Source organism: Triticum urartu, unplaced genomic scaffold (assembly GCF_056163025.1).
Source record: "Triticum urartu cultivar PI428250 unplaced genomic scaffold, HENAU_Tu73 scaffold2, whole genome shotgun sequence".
NCBI lineage: Eukaryota > Viridiplantae > Streptophyta > Magnoliopsida > Poales > Poaceae > Triticum > Triticum urartu.
In genome coordinates, this window is record NW_028260368.1 from 11,869,786 (window position 1) to 11,884,785 (window position 15,000).

Sequence of the window (15,000 nt, forward strand, 5' to 3'; positions counted from 1 at the left end):
ATGGCTGGAAAAGAAGATAGGAATGGGGCACCAAGGAAGGATTGTAGGTAGGGATGCCCTTAGATCCGTTCTCAATAGCTCGTGATAAGGCAAGAAAGCGAGTAGATACCCTGCCCTCGCATTAAAGCATCGATCTAGTCCTCTATTAGATATGAATTTCCCGTTGGAAATCGAGGTACATACTCCAAAAATCCCTGGTTTTTGCCTTCGGTTAGCAACTCGTCTAAGTTTAAGATCGTATTCCATCTTCGTAAGGACATAGAAAGGGGTTTCGGTAGTGACTGTCCTATCAATAGACCGAATGGTCATCAGTTGCCCTCACGGCCTAACGCCGTTTTTGAGCTCCATCACATGCTTAAGAAGGACTTGCCGCGGAGCCAAGGCCTATTTATGAGCCAGACCTAGAAGATCACTGCTTTCGTGCTGGTCATTCTAATCACAATGAGAACTTCTCCCAAAGAGGGTTCTTATTTCATTTCAGTAAGTAGTCGATTGAATCGGTTTCTAACCTAAGGAATGTGTTATTATAACCAAATATATCATCCAAGAGCCGATCTCTTTTTCATTAAGTATCATTAACAGACCGCTTGCTTACGAGCTTGGTAGCCGCCTTGGAGCCGAGGCAGACGGAGGAACCTCTCGAACCTGGAATCCACTTTCCACTTGTCCTCCATATGCTCGGGTCTGCTGTTTGACCAGTATCTAATGCTATTTCTTACTTCGACCAGACGGGCACTTTCGCATTACGCAGTGAGATCGCCTACTCCTCTCGAGGTTGGCATTTTCGAGTTCATATTTCATAGGTCACCATAAAAATTCCTACCTTTCAAATTAGCATATTTTTAGGAACATATCGAACTTTCATCCGCATTATCTGTGCAAAATTTTATCATTGTTTAACTACTTCCTCAAACCATTCAATGCGCTATCTCCATCCTCTCATTCATCTCTATACCAGAACAATTAATTAGGCCCAGCCCTTCTATCATCGGCCTTGTTGAACTAATTACTTTCGTCTTTGTGCCACCTCAAAGAAGACATTTGATCATGGGCTTTTTTTTGTGATGAGGCTAGTTTGAACTATGCTTTTTCTCCTTTCTACACCCCTCTTGACACAAGTTTCGCACATCCAGTTCTCTTATTAGAAACTCCCTATAGATATACTTCTGACTGACTGATTATGGCTTCCCTGACTAGAGAAGGAAATGTCGGGAGAAATAGAGATGATAGGACCACCTGAATGCTGGAGATGAGTGCTCGTCGTATTCCCTCGAGCAAAGCGGAGAAGAGAAGGGGGAAGAAAAAAGGTTCCTAACTCATTGGATAGCTTAATCTATTGGTCAGGGATCCCATCTTTACTTTATTTAGGTGCCTAGACTTTTCGGGGCATAGGGTAGATTTCACAGTCCTTTAAGTGAATACGCCTTCTCTTTATGTATAGAGCTCTTAAAGAATGGATCAGCTCCTAGCGAAAAAGTCCAAGGTCTGAATACCAAGAGCGGTCAAACACAGTGATCGGTCCCGGTCAATGGGTAGAAAAGCCCGCCCTATAATCTGAAGTAGTCTTCGACTAGGTATATAAAATGGATAAAAAGAAAGAAGGGGAGGAGAGGAGATAGATGCATTTCACTAGGCGTATATGATATTGGAAAGAATGGAATCGAGTAAGCTTAGGCCAACCGATAAGTCATCTTTGTGTAACTTCCCATATGCCTACTTCTAAGCTAAAGTAAGGAAATAGGGTGAGATAAGCAAGAATGAGCCGAACGAAGACGTAAGGTTTGTTTAGATGTAGTCTTTGTGCTTTTCAAGTTGCTTCTTGCGAAATCAACTAAGTTCGAAAAAGCCATGCCCAGGTTTCCGGGAGTTTAGATAAGATATGTCAGCTGTTGGAGGATCAATATTATCCGGGGGATCCATATATTATGAGGGAGTATAGAGAGGGGGTCTAGAGATAGTACAGTCTGTAGTGAACCTATTCATTAAATGGACTTTTCCCTTACCTCTCATCAGCTTCCCTTTCCCTCGCCGGTGCAGTGCCATCTGGATACCTCATAAATAAATCAAGCAGGCCGGCTAGTAAGCGATCCCGAGGGGCTATCTTCTCTCCCATGCTGGTGCCTTGCTTAACTCAAGTATAAAGTGGAAATTAAAGCCAAAATCCGGGGTGATAAAATTCCATTTGAATCTTGAGATCCAAGAAGAAGGATAGCTTCATGAGTTCGTTCTGACTCCTAGCTTAGCTGGAAAGCTTTTGCTTGTATCTGGCAGTGGGTGTAACATCCATCATACTCAAACAGAAGAAGGTTTGCTTATCTAGCTCCAAGGCAGTTATAATCATTTACAGAACCAGGGTTTGCACCTACTGAGGAGGAGAAAGGGCCGACGACCCATACTAGAACTCCAAGATAAGATCTTTCAGTCGATCAGACGGCCGAGGCCTTTAATAAGGTCCGGTTGTGCCAACGAGTTCTTCTATAGTTATGAATCGCCGTAGGGAGGTAGCATTACATTTTTATTAGCAAAATAGAGCTCCTCATAGAAAAGAATGGCGAAGAAAGTGTTAGAGTACTTTCTTTCTGTTCAGTCCTGGAACTTATTCTTTTCCGATCGACCTATCAACAGTAGCGATCATACCCCGTCGAGCGAGTTAGGAGCTGCTCACAAAGAAGGCCGAAACCAGCTCACCTTGGAGGGTCTTCTCCCATCCAGTCAGAAGTGGAACTAAAGATTAGGATCGCGGGAAATAAACTGAAAGGCAAGAGTGGAGGTTAGCGGGTCTAAGATCTAGTGGGAACATTAGAGGTATCTTCATCATGAAATATGATTGAGATCACACGTAGTACTGACCGCAAGCAGCAGATCACACTACTGCTTGTTGATTCAATCTATCACGCTTACCACAAAACCGGCCACAAAATTAGAAGGATAAGGTGATACCATGAATGACTTATTCCAGAGACGAAGTCTTAGATTCCGGGTACTATTGTACTAGTATTCTGAATATTGATACTGGGGCTATCACTGAACTCAGCGAACGTTTCGATCTGACGTCATGGAAATATTATACAGTCAAAGGTATGATTGCAATAGCTAGCGTAGAGTATAAACCTGTTTATCCATTGGTTAATCATTGGGTTGCACATACAGTTGCATGTTATATACTATTACAGAAATATATCTATCCAAGAATCCCAATCCCGAAGGAGGGCGATCTTACGACAGCTTCCATCGTGCCAGTGCTATACTTGGAAAAAGGCTCCTGTCCAGAAATTGATGATACCCTTCCTACATCAACGAGCATCTGGCTCTATGATGAATCGGATCCTTCTCAAATCCTCCCGATTGATTATATAATCAATATAGTGTATAGAGAGATGATCCAAGTTGCTGAGAAGTATCATCAGAAACCTGTTTATAAAGTGGGTCTTAGATTTTTAGCGCCCCATTCGAAAAGAGAGGAGATTAGTGAGTGCTTATCTTCATCAGATCTTTATAAGATGCTTTATGACTCGTTGGAGATATCAGAAAGACTACAAACCCTAGTCTCTAGTATACCGAGAAGGCCAAAGAAAACGAATACAGCCGATACTCGGAAAAACCCCTACATCACTAAGCTACAGGATAAGTATCAACTGAAGCTTCCAGCTGAAGAGACTCTGACGATTCAGAACTCTAATCTAAAACTTTCTAATCGGATGAGGGTTCCTAGTATTTGGAGCGGATATCCAGACACGCGCAACACAATTCCCTCTATTCGGTCGATTTATAATCAAATAGTCGCGGAGAGGAATGAGAATGACTTCTCTCCTTGTAAATTCACTATAATCGAAAAGTGAAGAAGGTTAAGCAGGTTCCGGACGTTCCAACTCTCAAACCAGTCATTGTTGTTAATATGCTTACACTTTTATATAGAGATAGATATCAGCAGTTTAAGATACCACATTCAGGTGCGTTCGTTATGGTTAGAGCTAATCAACCTCTAGCTTTGAAGGATAATCATATGTTTTCCACTGACTACTCAACTGTTATGAAGGTTAGAGGTAATCAAGTATCTGTTTGAAGGATAGTCATATGTTTTCTTCCGCTAATGACTCAACTCTTCTCGCTAAGTGTCTAACCGAGGGAGGTAGACGGTTAGTATATAGTTTGTTGACCGGTTTAACTAGGAGAGTGAAAAATGAAAGAAGGAGTATTCACGTTTATTTAACGAATTTCGATAGAGATGATAGTTATCGTATACTAAGGAATTGTTTGATACATCGTAAACATGAGTTCAAATGTTCAACGCTTACGAGATATAATAATATCTCCAATATGAGGGTGTATTCAGCAGTTAATAACCGATTACTTTTCAAAGTGCGGGACTTTAATGATCTTTTATGTTATATCCAGGAAGATGAGTTGCTTGATATGTTTTGCCGACAACACAGTTCTAAAGCTTGTAACACCGAGACGATGTCAATACACAATCTAGTAGAGAAAAAACAGGAATATGTGAACTATATGATGCATGATATTATGCTGTACGCAGCTATAATGCAAAAAGCGCAAGAACGCTATTGGATGAATTTCCAGATGGACCTCTTTTATAAGGAAAACTTTGCAGAAATGAAAACACCTAATTTCACGGTTAGCAACATCCTGAAAACTTATTCTTGTTCGTGTCAAGAAGTTGAAGGGGGGGAGGTCGAAGTAGCGAATCCGTCAATCGAGTCAAATACGTCTGATTGATAGTAGGATCGCTAACTAAACAACCGTAATTGATTTTTAGTGTATTGCTAGTTATGTCTTTGGTACGCTGACTCTCTGCATGAAGGTGATAGGAGCGCAGTCCTTGTAAACCACATTATTATTATGAATGCACAGCTCTGTACAGGGTCTATATGTAGGTTCTAACCTAATCCTACATGCGTTTCTCTCATCCTTTATCGTTTCCCTCACATCATCACCCCTTTTTCTTTTTCGTATTAAGAAGGGATTTATTGAGAGGTTTTTAATGTGTCTTTGATCGTCGAGCAGGATAAATGATAAATCGGTAGGTTTTAGAGTAGCCCTATTAGGTTGAAATCAATAATGCCCTCGCCCGTAAGAGTTATCCGGTAAAGATATATAATAACATTGTGAATGGTGATGTCAACATGTAACCGTAAAGATCAGAAGGGGCGATCTATACCTTTCTCAACAAGGCCGTACACTAGGCGTGCTAACAAGCCCTCCAACCTCCCGTCATCTATACACTCCATCTGACATAGGAAGGTTATCCCTTCCATTTATCGGGTACTCGAGTTATGGTGTAAAACGGGGGCCCGGTTTTATACACTCCCAGGTAAGTCGGTTTGTGCTTATGTCCTCATAGGGTTCGTTTTGCCCTTGACCTAGGAATAGAGTCATGACAAAGGATGAGGCACGCGATCGTTTTTGCTTCCTACGAGCGAGCGCTGCCAAATCGACAACACTTGTTTGACGTTATGCCGATTGCTGCAGGATGTTGACGGGAAGGCATCGTCGACTCTCTCTTCCATGTTTAGGTACTGTCTGAATAGGGTGAGTAAATCGTTGTATTTTATCCTCTAGAAGAGTGAAATATGACGAAGAGCGGTTCGAATGTATATAGATGGGGAAATTCCTACGGCTTCTATTTACCACTATCAGATAGAGGGCATAAATCTCTTGATAGCCTGTTCACTCAACTACCACGCTTAGCTAGTCTGTCTGTGGGGGTAGGAATAGGGTAGTCTCCCCTTCTTCGTAAGTAGCCGAACTCGGATCTTCGCAACTATCAAAACTCGAACTCAATAAAGCTTCTGAAAGTGGTTCCGTGTTAAGCGACTCACTCTCGTTGAAGGAGTATCGCCGATGCAGATAACAGCGTTGAAGTGGAACTAGCTTTTTCTTTTTCCACTAGATTCGAGGTTACAGGACACGGAGTAGACATCAATCTCTTGGAAATGTGGTTCGTCTCAAATCTTCCCATTCTTTCTTCTATTTACGAAGTGGTATACCACCCTCTGTGCATGTGGAGCCATCTTTTAGATCTATGCCGTGGATCTAACAACAGCAAAAACACGTGCGACATTGCTATTTACCCCTATGGCATAGCTAGGATTGTAACGAAGCCTTCTATCACAGATAATCCTCGCTGTTCTCCACTTCAATACACCCATCCGCTAAAACGATGACTTTTCTTTCATGTGGGGTACAAACCAGACAAGGGGTTGTACTATTCTCCTCATCGAGATAGTCGATTTTCCCAGGAATACCTACATCTTCTAACAACGATTCCAGATCGATATATGTTTCATCCTTGATTACTATAATCACTTCGCTACCCAACCGTGAGTAACTAACTCCTGGATATGCCTTCCATATCTTCGAGTCAAATTGCGCCCTCAAGTAAACGTGAAATAGCACCCGAGAGATTTCTCCTATCTCTGGGACATACTCCCATGACGCATCCCACCCTTTATCCTGATAGTAAAAGGGGTTGTTTAACAACATTCCGATCAGCGCTTCTTCCATGCTACTCAACCCATCTACATAGCTTAACACAACTTTCTGAAGAGTATACTTCTTCACATTCCATAATGAGAAGTCGATCTTGTACACTCTTCTTACATTCGTTGACATCTTACTAATATAAGAATAGTGAGCTTCCTCAAGATCTTCCAACTCGTAAACGTTGTGCGGGTGACCTATCAATTCCAATAGACGTTTTGATAGTGCCATCAATACTAGTAAATCTACGCCGCACCCCGCTCTCCAAACATTAGTAGTTTGGGTTTCCGCATCATAATATTGGTGTGAATACCCTCGTCTATATTCACCGTGGAGGAGAGCCTCGAAGGCGTGAGGAATTTTTGTTAGAGAACAACACTCTATGTTTGATAACACATAACGATTAGCTAAAATTGCTTTAACGGCGCGCTCCATACGGAAACGGAGGACTCCCCGACTCTCCCATCCCTTGGGTCGCTATTATACATTGTCTCTACTGTTGACGCTAACCGATATGCGGGTCTACTATTCAGGTATATACAATAGCTCCTTCTACCATTCCTATTTATGCTATATAAGATATCAGAAACTCTAGAATTGCTTCCATCCATTCCCATACTAATTATTCCTGAAATACCTATCTTAATTGATTGAATTTGAAACTGCATCCTCATCTGTTTTTGCCTCATAATCATTTTATTATTCGTTCCCTCCTTTCAATATGTTGCTGAGAATTTCTGAGAGATTTAGGTCTGGAGGAACTACACCAGTCCCAATGCATACTCCACCAATTATTAGACCAAATCCGATGAGAATACTCCCCCAACCCACATTATTACTATTGCTATCGGGCACGGGACCCTCACCCCCACCATCTGCTGCTGGAGGGAGAGGTATGCCGCCCTCCCCATCTTCGATCCCGCCATCAAAGGGGCCGTCGTTGATGTTTTTGTCGTATATGATATGAGGGATGTCATCCCCTACAGTGGGAGGATCCATAAGATCTGAATGCATATTCTCCCACGAAATTAATAACGATCCACCCGTCGCCCACCCTAGAAATGGTTCAGAATTTCTCATAATTTCCATGAAATTAACCCATCCCTGATATGAGTTCCAGAATCGCAGCATCACCTTGTGTGATACTCAACAATGTCATAGTCCCACAACAGCCTAACTGGACACTTGCGAGTAGATTCCCATACACGTATCTGTAACCCACAGACGTATTATCCATTATGACAAGGGCTTTAGTCTTCATCGCTAGAGCATTGATACCCCTATGCGTCCGGAACCAGTGCAATTGGTGTGATAGTTCGTTATGCAAGTGTTGTATCGCTGTGTTATATTCAGGAATACGACGATCAAAGACTCCTTTATCCCAAAATATTTCCTTCATCGTTCTTAAACACATGAGATGATTCAAATATGCCATATGCCATATAAATGTTGGGTTCCGCCCGAATTCCTGCCAAGACTTTCTCTCATTAAAATTGATTTCCCTCACGACATCAGGATTTCCTAGATGAGGATTTGCCCTTTCAGTGTAATCGAAACAGCTAGTCTTATAAATGAAATCGTGATTACGCTCCTTCATAAACCTAATGAATTTTCGTTCATAACCACTATACCCACTCAAAGATAACGAGTGTGACGCACTAGAAATCTCCACGCCGCAGCACTTCGGTTTAGCCGTGCTTAGTTTCTTCAGCCAACCGTTGAAATCATTAAATGCCCCCATTTCTTGTATCATCTCATACGGTTCATAAACTCTCCTATTATCAATAAGTAGATTTCTGAAATACCTGGCATAACTACCAGAAGCAGAAAGAGGTGTTTTCTTATATAGTGGTGGTTGAGTATTCGTCGTAGGTATACGGGTCTCATAAACAGAGTGGGGAGACAGTTTTTGAGTCATTTCGCTTTCGTTTCCTTCATTTTATCCCCTTTTTAGCGGTGGATATTCAAGTTATTAATCGCTTACGATGTGAATAATATAGATTCAATATCTAATGATGAGGTATATATTATTGATAGTAATCATTCAGCGTCTAATAAGCGAGATGACATAGAAGAAGTAGAGATGGAGATCAAATCGACTTCTAGTGAAAAGGGTAAAGGTTTTGCTATAATTAGTAAAGAGGATTTGATTGCTATAGGAATCGTCCTTGGATCGGGGGCAGACGGTGGTGATGACGGTTCAACTGGGTCAGATACTTCCGCTACTTCATTAGGGAAGATGAATAATATCTTCGGTCGTTGTTCAAAGATCAACAGTTTAATCCACAGAATTAGCTGTCAATGTATATCTGCTCTGAAACATTATCAAATCGTCGATATTAGTGCGACATGGGCTTCGTTAATCGATTTATTGTGTGCTCTCGGAGGTGCTATACAAGGTTGGGCTGCTCTATATGAAACTGAAATCGTGATAGCTTATATAATCTATCTGTATTTAGGGGAGTATTTTACTAAATACCGGTTTGATATCAGTCATCGCGTAGCTGGAAGTGCTTTTGATTACACTGTTTTTGATAGACCGAATACTCGCATAGTAAAGGCGCCTAAGAAATCGTTATTGTTTGACAAAACCCTGCCCTTTTTTGCAAATTGGCCTGCATCTTCGACCATTCCGTGGTCTACCATTAGAAATAGGTATTATTCGGTTAATAATTTGAATAGAATAATGAATTCTTTAGGTTTAGTGAGTATAAACAAGTTAACTCTGTCGTGGAATGAGATCCATAACACATATTATGGTTCTGGGGTGAAATCCCTATTTGCTGAAGGGTACACAAGACTATTAGTTCAAGTTACAACAAGGGCATATGCACATAAATTCGAGGGGGGTAGTTTCTGCACTTTCCATATCCTCGTTTTATTAGGGATCGGGGTAGTTGTTTGGTACAAATTTAGTGCACAAGATCCACTTACTCTACCACTAGAGGATACGAAGCTCCACTTGTTCGAGCCATTCAAACATTATAGTTCCGTAGTAGAGGGTTATAATAAAATCACATACTGGATGACTGAAGATGTCGTGGAGATAGTTTATAACAATTATAAACCTTCTTGTGAACCTTTTTGCCGAATAGTTGAGGTTAATCAATATGATATGGAGCATCTGGCTCAAAAAGAACGTATGGCTTCGATTGGACTAGCAATCATGATTGCAACCTTTATCACTACAAACGTGATTATACCTGTAACACTACCCCTTATACAATACTGAAAGAGGGCATATTATAAAACTATGTTTTACCTAATGAATTTACGAGCTATTTTACACCTGGAATTTATAAGCAAGAGATTTATACTCTTAAAGGGTGCCACATAATTCGTTGAGGGGGAATTCGGACATATAGTTCGAGGCGTAATTTGTCGAGAATTCTGTATTCTGAGACTATACTAGAGTCGTCATCTAACGTCAGCCTTCTCTCCACACAGCCTGCATGTAGGCTATTACCAATCAAGGTATGCCACATCCTTCACTTAAGGGCGGGACGTTGTATAGTGTAGTCTATTATAGGTGCGGTTTGAAACCACTTTGATTCTCTAAGGGTTTGCCACAATAAAGAATCGCTATACTGCAGATAGTCCGCCTGCTTTCAACGTTATTATTGTTTATGATTTAAGGCTGCAACCTCCTTATCTGTAGTTTGGGTTGCCGGCGGTGGTACGAGCCATCCCCCTCCTCTGTTTTAAAAAGATTGAAGGATCTTAACATCAGAAGTGCGGCAAGCAGACTGCCATGAAGAGTGGAACTATATTGGTTAGACGGGAGTCTTGTTACAATACAATGTCCAGAGAAGGTTTTTTTCTGCCGGGTGTTTGAATCTGTCTGATCTTGTATTGGATCAGTGATGTTCATTTCGCTCGTGCTAGAAAACATATTCTCTATATGTTCAAACCGCTTTTCTGAGAAAATAGACCTTTAAGGCGAGGTACAATGCATACACAATTCTCATTCATTCCTAAAATGATTTAGAAATAGAACAATCCGTTTATAGAATTCGCTACTGCGCGAGGGGAAAGGTTCTACCCTCAATCTTACTTGTATCAACATGTGACGAGGAAGCGTCATTGGCACATGTCTACGACAAATCCTATTCGAGAGGCACCGAAGGCTGGTTAGAGATCGGATACTCGACCATAGCTACCTCTTTTTCTAGATCTGGTTAGAGATCGGTTGACTCCCCCACAACAACTCATGCACTACATAAATCTCATGCGGTTGTCCATACCTCCCATTTAGAGCACATATCTCACAGTGGTAGGCTTGGCGAGTATACCGACCGTCAAACTTCAGGCACAACCACGGGCAACCTGAAAAGTAACGACGATATTTTCTTATACTGCTCTGGAAAGAGAAACAACACTACCTCAGGGCGGTATTCATTCTCGATAACATCCATATATGACCCGAAAGGAAGATCGATCCCAAAAACGGTATCTGAATTCAACACTCTAATTTGAATCTTATGTGCAAGAAGTTCAATGAGTCCCGATACTCCGATTTAGAAAGAACCTCTTCTGCTCTAGCATGGGATGCTCGCCGACTACATCAGTACACGCTTTATCATAAATAGGATGAACGCTGAAAGTCCTAGAGTCTCACTCATGGCATTTGCTCGAGTTATAGAGGCTCTATCTATATTCTTATTATCGTGCTTGGATAGCAATCCTTTCTTTCAATCGACTAAGACTGTTAGAAAGCACATTCATATAAGCCTTGCCTTTCAGTAACTATCCTTAGCGCTGTTCTTCTGCCTATCTCCTATTGGTCAGACAGATCCGGGCTTATCAAGTGGTACTGAAATAGGGTCAAATTCTGTTTAGTAGAAAGGAAGGAAGACGGCATGGGTCTCGTCGGACTTGATGACGATGCCGAAGTATAAGGGAGGCATGGGATTTAGAGACATTGAAATTGAGAATCTGGCTATCTTGGCTAGGCAAGCCTGGCGGATTCTACAAGATCCTATGTCTCTTAGCGCCCGGGTGTTGAAAGTGGTTTATTTTCCAACTGCTCCTAAGTGCTGCTCTAGGAAACAAACCGTAACAGATATGGACGGGAATAAAAAATGGACGCTGAGTAAATCTGTAATATTCCTATTAGCCATGTCACTTAGGGAAACTTCTGGGCGTGGCCCGGCATTATAAGAAGACCGGTAACAAAGGAAGGAGACTATCTATTTGCTGAGACTATGGTTACTCTTAGCTTGACATACAGAGTTTAGGATGTGATCGATCGGTCGGGAGGACAATAATAACAATGTAGAGAATTGGTCTAGCTACAACCCTCCAGTGGAATTAAAGCGACTCGCCAAGGCCAGTTCGATAGAAAGGGAACCCTTGTGGAGAGACAGGATCCCCATCTTTCGGTGGAAGAACCTCTTGATCTTACGCCCTATGTTCTTGGTAAAGTGAGCTATGTCATAGCCTATTGCTACCCGATCTACAAGTCGGTCTACTTCTGGCTCTTGCCTTGATTGGAACGGCTTTCGAGTAAGAAAGGGCCTTTACTTTCCCCCTGAGGGTAGGAAAATCATGATCGGGATAGCGGACGTAAAGCTATTGAACTTAGGTATGCTCTTTCCTTTTGTCGAAGTGGAATCGTAGAACACAATGTGATACGATGAGATAGAAAATGCAATAGAAATAGAAATAAGGATAGCAAACGGGTTACCTACTCTACTCCTAAGGGTCAAAGCAAGCCCTTTAATTCCATTCTTTATTCTTACATTAAAGAATGAATCAAATCTCCCCAAGTAGGATTCGAACCTACGACCAATCAGTTAACAGCCGATCGCTCTACCGAACTGAGCTATTGAGGACGAACGAATTGCTTAATAAGCTGAACACCCACATAATCTCGATTTGACACAGCAACACTTTCCATAACAACAGGGATTAAAAAACAGGTGATCAGGACTCGGATCCTGGGTATCTGTCTGACGTGTGATAAGGCGGGGACAGGATTCGAACCTGCAGTCTTCAGGTCATGAGCCTGATGAGTTGACCAATTCCTCTACCCCGCTTCTTCCCCTGATCTTTCTTTCCCTCTTCAGTGAGTGACTCGAAAGAACTAATTAAATAGGGGTTTTCGATCTGCTTTCTATACTAAAATTCGAGAAATCATTTTTTGATTCAGGTTGATTCGGGCAGTTCAGTATTGAATTATCCATCCTTTCGAGTACTAAAATGCAAGAAATCTCGTCGTTGCTACTACTTCCCGAATTCCAGTTGGCAAATACAATTATAGTTTGGAAGATCGCCTGAAGGTGTTAACTCTGAACCTGAAGAAACAGAGCAGGCAAGTTCAGAAGCAGAGAAGAGTCAGAAAAGCGGGGCAATAGCAATCATTGAAGCGGGGTAGAATGCATAAAATGCAATACGTTCCCCACGAGAGGCGAGGCACCTTAGGTGCAGACTCGCGACCGTGCTCCCAATCTGGATCTGGATATGAGATTGAATAAAGTTATGATATCGGATCGGAGTACCAATGCATCCGTACTGACTGGCAATAGTTGAGCCGCATAAAGCAAGCAGTTCGAGACTCAATATGCCCACCTTTTTGGTGTATCCGTAGCTTTCAAATACTTAGGTATCCCAATTCACCACAGGAAGCTCCTAAATAAGGAATCGTGTAGAAGACTGATTTTAAGCTAGAATGGGTCTTTCAACTGGTGCTTGATACGTGTTACTACGACGACCAAGAATCTTCACGGAGTGGAAGTAGCAATAAGTTTGAAGCTCGTTGGCTTTGTGCAGAAGCAGTGGAATGGAAAGCAATAAATTGTTTAAGAAGAAGTAAATAGTTCAGCTTGAACCAAAGTCCAGAGTTCTTCCTTCATGCTTGCTTCCCAGTCGATGGCCCTACTTTCACCTTCCTCATCGATTTAGTGAACGATTGATGTACAGCGGGAAGAACCGCAGACGATACATCACCTTAAAAGCTACCTATACGTCCGTTTTTATATCCAAACAGAAGCCTCTATAGATGACCCGGAAGACAGACACGAGCAAACATCTCTGCGCAGAAAGCAACCGGGTTCAAACAGAGATTGACTATCTCCTTTTCTTGCTCGATCCTCTGGAAATCGTTTGGAAGGTAGATTTTGCGAATAACAAGTGTGATACTGACGACGTGCTCCTAAGGCGACTGCTTAGTCGACAAACCAACACTTATACGAATCGCTAGAGCTCTCGGGTGGGATCAACTAGCTTACCCAGGCACTGTTTGCTTCAGACATGGCTACAAGGAAAGCAGCAGTATCTTAGGACACACGGGTAAGCAGATCTTAGACTTAGTACACTCAACGCCAACAAGAATTCGGCCCTCCATACATATCGACACACCCGGGGGCTCTGTTTTAAGTGCAGTGAGAAATGGGGCCATGAACAACAAGATCCAGCTTTTAAATATGACACGGGGTAGTGGGACCAGATGTATCTCATGTCCATAGTAGGGCGAGTCCAACACGCGCTCAAGTCTCCCACATAATCTCATACCTGAAGAGACGTTCATCTCCCCGGCGTGGCCGTCGTCGATCACCCCCGTAAAGCTGGAGCAAGATAGGGCCGGGGTGGGGCGCAAGCAAGCGTTTTCAGGTTCCAGCCCATCCTCCCCACGTTTCCCCTCCAGCTCCTTCATGACCTCCTTGTCTTTATCGAGAGCGAGAGGAGCAGCTTCAGTACGACGGGGATTCAGTAGCGCTACCTTGCCTTCCATTGAGACCCCCAAAATCCCGATTTCAAAGAAAGTATCTCTCGAGTTGCTTCGGTGCCTCTCTTGCTCTGGTTTCATCAGCTCATTACCTTTAAGCTAGAGTCTGCCATGGCGAGGTCTTATTCTTCAACATAATCCAGCGGTCCAGGTGCGTGCGAAAGCGGAAACTCTTCCGGATCTTGTTTATTTGTATTTGCTCATTTCCGATTATGCTTTATTTGTAGATAGCCTTGATGATAGGCTTCGACCTCGACTTCTCCGTTTCTAAGATCCAATGGTGGAATCATTACTCCAAGGCAGGCAAAATTGACCATTTCTAAGTAAGTTCAGCTAGCGTCACCCCGAAGGGAGAAATAGATCTTCTTGTCCGGATGCAGGAAAATAAAGCAATAAGAGATCTAGCAATGACTATGGTCCATAAATCATTTCCTTGGTGGCATTTCCCAAACTTGATTTCCTTTTTATGCACCTGATACCTAATCGATAACGAAGCTGAATGGCTTTTTTCGGTCCAATTCCATCCATTTTTGTTGAGGCAATTCTGACTTGTTCATCGGGAAGTGATCTAGCTCCTGAGATATATGACATTCTTTATCCTTATCTTTTCCTGGTCTTCTCGGCTGGAATCTACAATCTACACCTCTCCAAACACAATATCTTGAGTACCCGGAGAAGTTCTCTTTGTCTTCGAGCTTTTATTCCTCAATCCACTTATTCGTTCCCTTCTTTCATATACCTCCCCACCAATAGATAGAGACAAATGGGAATAACCG

The 15,000-nt window shown here is 42.2% G+C and overlaps 2 non-coding genes across 2 annotated transcripts; both read right to left on the bottom strand.

The window, feature by feature from the left end:
• Window positions 1-12,258: 12,258 nt before the first annotated feature.
• On the bottom strand, window positions 12,259-12,332 carry TRNAN-GUU (transfer RNA asparagine (anticodon GUU)). The gene has a single exon. It is a non-coding gene; the product is annotated as a tRNA-Asn (tRNA).
• A 130-nt stretch (window positions 12,333-12,462) lies between these two features.
• Window positions 12,463-12,536, bottom strand: TRNAM-CAU (transfer RNA methionine (anticodon CAU)). Its single transcript has one exon. It is a non-coding gene; the product is annotated as a tRNA-Met (tRNA).
• Between the last annotated feature and the right edge of the window lie 2,464 nt (window positions 12,537-15,000).